Genomic DNA, 9,247 nt, shown 5'->3' with positions numbered 1-9,247 from the left:
TTATAAAATAGAACTTAGTTAATTTTTTATTATAATTTTTCGTTATAATAAATCTGATAATGTATATAAATTTTTAAAAAAATAATAACTTAAGTTTCTTTCTTGTTTTTTTTTTTATTGAGTCAGAATTAAACTTGAAACAATACACATAATTAAATGTCAAAGATATCGAGAAAGCAAACAGAAAGATACGATGCAGTCGCAAAAATAGTAATCCTGGGAGATTCGTCGGTCGGCAAGACTAATATTCTACTGAGGTTCACGAGCGATGCCTACAAGCCAGCACACATGCCGACCATCGGAGTCGATTTCATGAACAAAGCCTGCACCATTAATGATAAGCGCATCAAGCTGCAGCTTTGGGACACGGCAGGACAGTAGAGGTTCAAAACCATCACAGAAACTTATTACAAAGGAGCAAGTGGAATAGTCATGGTAAATAATAATAATAAAAATAACTCAAAAACGAATAATAATATAAAAACGAAACTAATAATATATATATTCAGGTATATGGAGTTAACGATAAAAAAAGCTTTCTGAATATAAATAACTGGATCGGACAGATTAACGAGCACACAGACCACAATGTCCCGAAAATGCTTGTTGCGAACAAATGCGACATCCTGGCTCCAGACCGAGTTGTGACCTCCTAATAAGGCAGACTCATGGCGGAGAAGCACGGCATTCCTTATCTGGAGAGCAGTGCCAAATAAAATATCAACATAGATTAGATGTTCCAGCTCCTGGGTCGAATGGTGCTGCAAGAGGCAGAGAAAATGAATTGTAAAAATGGAGTTGTCCAACCGAAGTTAACCAGCAGGATTAGCATGAATGAAATGCTCAAAAAGAACGATAAAAAATGCTGTTGACCTTCTTTTAATCTTATTGTAACTCTCTATTTTTTGTTTTTAATTCTTTCTTCTCATAATTTTTTCTATTGCTGACACTACTCACTTTTATAACAGTCTAATATCTTTTTCTTTATTTCTATTAATAAAGCATTATAAAAATAGTTAAAATGTGTAATATAGTAATATTTTAGTTAATACAACTCATTATAATAAGGAATCTATTAAAAAAAATGGAAATAATTTTATGACAACATTATCGCGATTGTATAATTGTACATAAAATATAGATAATACTAGCATACAATATATCAAATAATTGATAAAATGAAATAAAATAAATATTAATAAAAAAATATAAATTAAAAAACAACACTTTAGATAATATCACTATTGCACAGATATATCTTTAAAAAATAAAACAATAAAGGTAAAAGGAAATTTATAAAAACACCAATACCTGAGAACCCATCTCTTTTTGTTGTCATAATTTCACAGAAAACAAAAAATGCTCAACAAGACCAGAAAACGTTGTCGTCAACTAGTTAATTTGAAGACTTTTTAGACAGATTTGAGAAACACATGCGCATCATTATTATTATCTTTTATACACAGAAAAATGTAAGCTTATTAACTTACATTATGTGTTTGATGGACAAAGAACATCTTTTAACAAAATACATTAATGATGTTTTTAGCTTTTAACTGATCCCAATTTCAAATTATTTCTTTGAATTGAAGGTATGCCTGTAATCCCCTAGTTGTTTGATAATTTATTAATACCATATACAAATTGCAGATATATTAAATAATTTAACCATATACATCAGAAATCATCTTAGTTTTAGTCAAAACCCATATTTTCCATGAGCTTATAGATCAGTTGTTATGCACGATTCTTTCTTTAAGCGTCAGGCAGTTGGGTTGACTTGATCTCAGACATTCCGCCATCAGCCTCGAGAATGCATTCATTTCTCGATCCATTCGAATCTCGTCAGTCAGCAAATCTTATTACTTTTCTTCTACCTTTGGCTTTTCAGGATTCGTTAATTCTTTGGATAATTGTTATTTAGTTGTTCCTGACGTATTCTCAATCAAAGGATTAAATGCTTTGGCTTCGGTTGCCTCTAAAGATTAGTTTTTTAGAACAGAAGACAATTTTAGAGGTTAACTTTGTTTTTCAATGGTCTGATTTTGTCATATTTTGGCTTTTCTTTTTATCAATCATTTCGATTTTCTTCCAGACTGTCAATTCAAGTATTTCAATAACCCGAATCACGCCAACGGGTTCATCCTTGAGCGACGAAGCCTTTGCAGGCATCTCAAGAGAATTGACGATTCTCTAATGCAGCTATCTGAAATCTTATCTGACCGATTCTACATATATTTAATTCATGGCCTCGCTGATTTCGTCGAAAGGGTCAACAGGATGTTAATGGGGAGCATCGAAAAGAAGAAACATCGTGTTGGGGTTTAACTTTTCGACGACCGACTCCATATGTTCGACAATACTACTCTTATCGTGCAACGATGCATCGAGGTAAAAACATATGCAGTCGGCTGATTTGACTGGAGACTACTTCGCTTCCTACCACGATATGACACTGACTTTGGGATTGCTGGCGAAATATTTGGTGAGGATCTTGAGTCGTGATTATTAATTGATTGGAATGTAATAATTAAGAACTAGCAACAATATAAGAAATGCATTAGTGTTAAATATTATTGACATTTTTTATAGTGAATAACATAAACACGATACCTTTAAGGAAGGGTTCCGTCGAAGTTGTTGAATCGGTGATTATGCAGAATTATTTATGAGTCTCTTCCATTGATTTTTTTATTACTTATTACTATGTGCGTATTATTCTCAACAATAAGTTATTATATTATGAAATATCAAATAATATGATTTTTTCAAAAAAATACACAAAATCTGATTAATTTTAATTATAGTGTTAAAAAAAACTAATTATCGCAAATAACATCATACGCAGATACACCAACGAAACTTCTATAATTCCTAACATATCTTTATTATGCTTTATTTTTTAACAACAAATCTTTTCTTCCCTTAAATAATATTTCTTTTTTTTTATTAATAAAAATCTATTATGCTGAGCATTATTATTGATATAATTGGTTGATTAAAACTGGTCCAATAAGAAATCCCACAAAAAACCAATTTTCGCTAATAAACAGATAAGAAATTGGTTTTAAGTGCGAATGTTGGAGATTTGATTATATAATATGTTAAATATATTTGTATACATAGATACATATTTTATATATAAATGTTAGTTAATTGGAAAATCATGTAATAAGTGTTTATTATAATAACAATAGTACTTATATCATCATAAAAAATAAGGAAGTAGTTGATCAGTCAGAATAAATAAAGAATTTAACAAAAAAACAAAAGCACAACATACATAAATGTCTGCTGATAAATCTTTGGAAGAGTGCAATTGCAGAAATAAAGTGTTAGTGGAGTCTTCAAAGAAATGCGTACAGTTGGCTCGACTGAGATTCGAAGAATAGGATTTTCACGAAGCCATTTCTGTTCTAAAATAAATCCTGATGACAACTCAACCAATCCTGTTCAAATAGCTCACCCCTTAGGTCAAAGCAGACATCAACAAACTCACCCTCGATGTGCACCTGCTCTTGGCACAGTCATTTCTAAAATTGAAACAACCGCAGATCGCGAAAACCCATATCTAGAAGGTATATTCCTTAGTTATATGAAAATTGATATGAACTATGGTATATATATATATGACATTCTTTTTTTTCTAATAAAATCTCGAAAAATTGAACTATTATAATAATTATTATTTTTTACTATCTGTATATATTTTTTTATTCTGAACTCAATAAATTTAATTTTTTTCTACAAATGCAAAATTCACATTATGTTAAACAAATACTTTTTTGTTTAACGATATTTTTTTAAATATTTTTTTTAGTATTTTCAAAAATGATATATTATAATTTCAAATTATAAAAAATGTGTTTATAGTGTTAACAGAAGAAAAGGATAACCCGTAAGCATTAAGGCTCCGAGATTAGCAGCAAAAAGAGTTATCTTGCTGATTTTGAAAACATTATGTATATATCATTAAAAATAATGTATTTTTTGTCTATTTTTTATTTTTTTATTATTATCATTAATATTTTCTCAAAATAATTTTTTGATTTGTCATAAATGATTATTTTAGAATGATAACGATCTAATTCTGATTTAGAAAACCAAATCCATGATGGATAAACATATCTACATTAATAACTAATCAGGATATTTTGACATTTCTTCTTATCACGGTCTTTTAAAAAAACTACCAAGCGTTAGGGTTATTTTCGTAGATCTGTTTGAGAATATCTTTGCAGGCTTCAGTCTCCCCTTTCTTTTTGTTGTTTGTCTCCCCTCCACTTCCCGTTCCATAATCTCATCCTACTCGTTAAACCATGGCTTCAACTTCTTGGGAATTCGGATAGTGCACGTATAGTTGTTATATCCGAATGAATTATATTAGGGCTGTTCAAGTTTTACCAATTGGATGAATTGGCACAATATAGTCCTTGCATTCGGGTTTTTCAACTCGTTGGCGAACATACTATCAAAAGACAATTTGTTATTTTTGTTATAGTTATTTTGGTTTTTATTTTGGGTTGTTTGGCCAAGTGTTATGAAGGTATCGACCATAATGTAGAGGTACTAGAAAGATTTAGTCTGTCATCGAAATCATTGCTCGGGTTTGAATTTTCTTACTTTTCGAATATGGTCTAATTTGATGAAATGGGATTGACATTACTTTTTAAAAGAGACAATCCAGAAATATTGCTCTCATCCCTAAATGATTGTTGTTTCGGTCTCACATTAGAGATAATTGTATGGTGACTGTTTTGGATGGTTTGCTTGCTGACTTCATTTCTAGAATCTGCTAAAGAATTACCATTAGTTTCGATTCTGCTCATTTCCAAAGCTGTTTGGAATTCAGCCTCCTCTTTGAGTGGTTCTATGTATTGTTTGAGCACTGGTTTCAGAGCGTCGATATCTCCTTTTCGACATACAAACATATAGCAGAAGACTTTTTCTAAGAGATGAACTGTCACTCCTACTCCTTCTAGGATGCTAATTTCTCCCACATATTTTATATGATATAGCTCATATAGGGCTCGTATTACTCAGCAGAATGGATGGAAAAGAATATAATTTCCTCGATGAGAAGTTTCATAAAAGAATGTGCAACCTTGGCCCCTGCAGGACTCTCGATTTTGGAGGTTATATTCAAGGAGAGTTTTATCGAATATTTATATTCCTAAATAAATTTTTTCATTGCCTTTTTTATTATTTGTAGCTAGTTCTTAATATTTTAATATAATGCTAATTTTAATACAATACATATTAAGATATCTCGTAACGAGACAAAAGAAAAATCAAAAGACAAAAATTCAACACGATTGAAAAAAAATGACTGAATTCACTTTAAAAAAAAATAAAGTGGATTTTTTTATATTTTGACATTTTAATTAATACTTTAAACCATTTATTATTAATCAAGGCATCCAAATTAAGAATGTCTTCAAATAACAATTCTGAAATCACCTATTACAGGACACCTTTCCAAGTCAACTTTAAAGACATCCTCGACTACACTGGGCTATCGAGTCCGCAGTTCTTTCTCCTGCTCTTGTTCATCTTGACAGTATGTGGATTTCTCTATATGCTTTATCGAATGGGTATTTATACTTCATCGTCACAAGTTCACAACCTAGAGAAGTCCGCGCTGTTTAGTGGTTACGCCTTTTACCAGGGCGATTACATGAGTATCGGGTCAACTTTTGAGGAACTTCGTCAAGGAATTAAAGGATTTTTAAAAAATCACAAATGTTTGGTATATATTACGACAATCCTTAGCTGATTGTCGATAAGACCACATGCAGAGCGGTAATTGGGATTGTCGTTGAGGACTCTGAGATACATCGAGTCAGTACTTTCATTGAGGAAGCAGGCGAGAAATACCGAACCGCCACCCTACAAGAATGTGATATCATATAAACCAACTTCCCCTTTTTCAACAACATCTCCTTCATTCTATTGCCGATGTTGGTCTACCCCAGACTGAAGAAATATCTGGAATCTCGCAAGCTCTCAAAGTGTATGATGGGGGGAGTGATGGAATATTATGACTTGAGAAATTCTAGAATTCAAATTAGTATTGCCCTAAATGATGGCGAAAAAAACCCTTATTGGTTGCTTCCTGAAGGACAAAAGCCTGCCATTTATAAAGATGAGAGTGTCACATTAAAAAAACAGAAATGATAAATGTTGTATAGTACTTGCCAATATTTTTATTTGTTTTTCTCCAAATTTTATAAGTCACATTAGAGTAATTGAAAATTACACCAATATTCTTCAAGATTATTCCTATTATATATATATACTTTTTAGCGTGAAGTTAGATATAAATTTTAGTCCTAAAAAAAAAATAGTCTCCAAGGATAGTGGTGGAATGCAAAATTAACCAATCAATCCTTTCACTTATACAGTTACACGTCCCTTTCCTCTCAAGCCGACTCCACCTTCTAATTATATATCAACTACAAAATACAATATAATAACCTTTCTGCCCTTCGCGCTCGCCATCCAATTCAAGAGATATGCAAACATCTACTTCTTGGTCACTGCTATCCTACAATCCATCCCTCTCATTTCCCTCTTAATCCATTTAGTGCAGTAGCTCCATTGATATTCGTCATATCGCTCAGTGTGCTTCGCTAAGGTTATGAGGATTTTCAGAGGTATAAGGAGGATAAGAAAGGCAACTCCAGCACAACGATGATTTTCGGGAAGCAAATATTCGTCCAGGAAATTTGGAGCACCATCAAACCCGCAGATATCATCCAAATCAGAAAAGACGAGATCTTGCCTTGCGATGTTATCCCGCTCATCAGTTCAGAAAGTTCAGGAATGATTTATCTGGAAACTTCGAGTCTGGATGGCTAGAAAAACCTGAAACCTAAGTCTAGTGTAAAGGAAACTCAAATTTAGTTTAACAAAACCCAGATGTTCCAAGCACCACCGTATATCAGAATTAATTGCATCGGTCCCAATGGTCAAATTTATCAATTCGATGGAGCGATGTAGATTAATGAGAACCCAGACAAGATTATGCTGACTCATAAAAATCTGCTACCTCGAGGTAGTAAACTAAAGAACACAGACTGGGTAATTGGGGTAGCGATATACACTGGTTCTAACTGCAAAGTGATGATGAATGGGGCAGTAGGTTATACAAAAATCAGTCAAATTTAGAGCCTAGTCAACAAACTCATCTTAGCGATTTTAGTCTTTCAGCTGGGATGCTGTTTCGCCAGCTCCGTCTACTGTTATTCTAGTTGCAAGAATAACATTTAATTTCGAGAAGATGGTGAGTGGAACCGAGAACTGCGGAACATTGGCATTGATTTCCTTTAGTTCCTATTTTATTCTTAACAACACGATGATTCCGATTTCTCTAATCGTCTCCCTCGAATTCGTTAAGGTTTTCCAAGGTTATTTTATGGGGAAGGACAAGTAGATGTACAGCTCCGTTTCAGATCGCCCGCTTCGATGCAATACAGTGAGCATCAACGAAGAGTTGGGGCAGGTGGAGTACATACTGACTGACAAAACAGGCACTCTCACATGCAATAAGATGGTTTTCAAGCAGATGGCCATCGGAGACACGCTCTATGGCGTAAGCAAAGATTTGCATGAAAGACTCAGAGCAGGTAGCATCCAGTCACTTAGACAATCCTCTCTCGCAGAAAACCAAACAGAACCGGACAACGAATTTGACCCAAAAGGTATAAAGTATGAATTGCAGAAGCCTTACCTAAAAATGAATGTTAATCCCTCTGTCCTCTAGGATATTCAAAATGATAAAAGAAGGTTGACCGAAGAAATGTTATTGTGTATGGCAGTCTGCCACTAATGTATCAAGGACCCAACCACAAATTCATACACTGGACCTTCTCCTGACGAAGTTACCCTTGTGAGCGCAGCTGCGCGGATGGGTTTCGAATATGTCTCCACCCAGAACAAAATAATAACTGTGAATGTGCACTATGATGGAGTACAAAGATTGGAACAAATGGAATTACTTCAGATCTTCGAGTTCGATTCAGATCGCAAGAGAATGTCAGTTTTGGTGAGACAAAACGGCATCCTCAAACTCTTTGTCAAAGGGGCGGATACTACGATGTTACCAAGAGCCAACAAAAATAATCAGCCTTTCGTGAAATATTTAATGGATACGATTTAATCTATGGCAAATAACGGACTTCGATCTCTGATGTTCGCAGTGCGCATCCTCCCGCCAGAAATGAACCAACAACCTCCATTTCCCGCAACGATCGAGGAAGACCTTTTGTTGATTGGCCTGACCGGGATCGAAGATAAATTACAGGATCTTGTGCCTGAGACGATAGCCTCACTTCGATCAGGAGGGATAAAGTTCATTCTTCTCACTGGAGACAAGCTTGAGACTGCATAAAATATATCAAGGTCTTGTGGGTTGATAGAGGATAGCATCTCTCTCAAGTCTGGTTAAAAATATAAGCTTGCGGAGGCTGCTCAGATTTTGTAAAAAAATCAAAAGCTCAGCCTGGTTGTGGATGGGTCTGCAATCGATATTCAATCCCACAAAGAAATCCTTTTAGATATCATCTTGGCGTCAGAGTCTACCATTTTCTGCAGAGTCACACCCGCACAGAAGGCAGAAGTCGTCAAGCTCGTCAAATAAAGCGGGAAGCGTACTCTGGCAATTGGCGATGGAGCCAACGATGTAAATATGATCTTAGAAGCACACGTTGGTGTCGGACTCTATGGGCAAGAAGGCATGCGTGCTGCACAAGTTTCTAACTATGCTATTGGTGAGTTTTGTCTTCTTTGGAAGCTGCTTCTCCATCATGGCAGGTTGAACTATATTCGAGTTAGCGAAATGATACTGTATTTCTTTTATAAAAATATGGTGTTTACTATGCCCCAGTTTGTCTATTCCTTCTACAATATGGGTTCGGGTCAGTCCATTTACCTGTCCTGGTCCATCACCCTCTTTAACATGGCCTTCACATTCTTCCCTGTCGTCCTACGCGCAGTATCTAGACCGATCTCTATGTCAGAGCCAGTAAAAACCAGCTCTCAAATCTCAAAGGCGACCTATCCACTCACGATCAAAACTCACTTTACGAGCATTACCCAAAAATGTATTACGTGGGCCAAAAGAACAAAATCTTTAATGCTAAAAACTTCTTTTCGTGGTTCATCCTGGGCGCTCTACAAGGTTCTCTGTGCTTAATGATCAACATATATGCTTTGACATGGGTGTCGACTACGAGTGGCAGCAACA

The 9,247-nt window shown here is 34.6% G+C and overlaps 1 long non-coding RNA gene across 1 annotated transcript; it reads right to left on the bottom strand.

Annotated features, from left to right (window-relative positions):
- Positions 1 to 1,638: 1,638 nt before the first annotated feature.
- LOC148298970 (uncharacterized) lies at positions 1,639 to 2,665 on the bottom strand. Its single transcript, XR_015839134.1, has 2 exons — positions 2,614 to 2,665; positions 1,639 to 2,537 (listed from the first exon to the last, which is right to left on the bottom strand). It is a non-coding gene; the product is annotated as an uncharacterized LOC148298970 (long non-coding RNA).
- Positions 2,666 to 9,247: the final 6,582 nt, after the last annotated feature.

The sequence above is a fragment of the Brachycentrus maculatus genome, unplaced genomic scaffold (assembly GCF_059751285.1).
Source record: "Brachycentrus maculatus isolate JH-2025_06_01 unplaced genomic scaffold, ASM5975128v1 h1tg001468l, whole genome shotgun sequence".
NCBI lineage: Eukaryota > Metazoa > Arthropoda > Insecta > Trichoptera > Brachycentridae > Brachycentrus > Brachycentrus maculatus.
The sequence above is the reverse complement of the archived record's forward strand: the minus strand, read 5'-3'. Positions and strand labels throughout refer to the sequence as shown.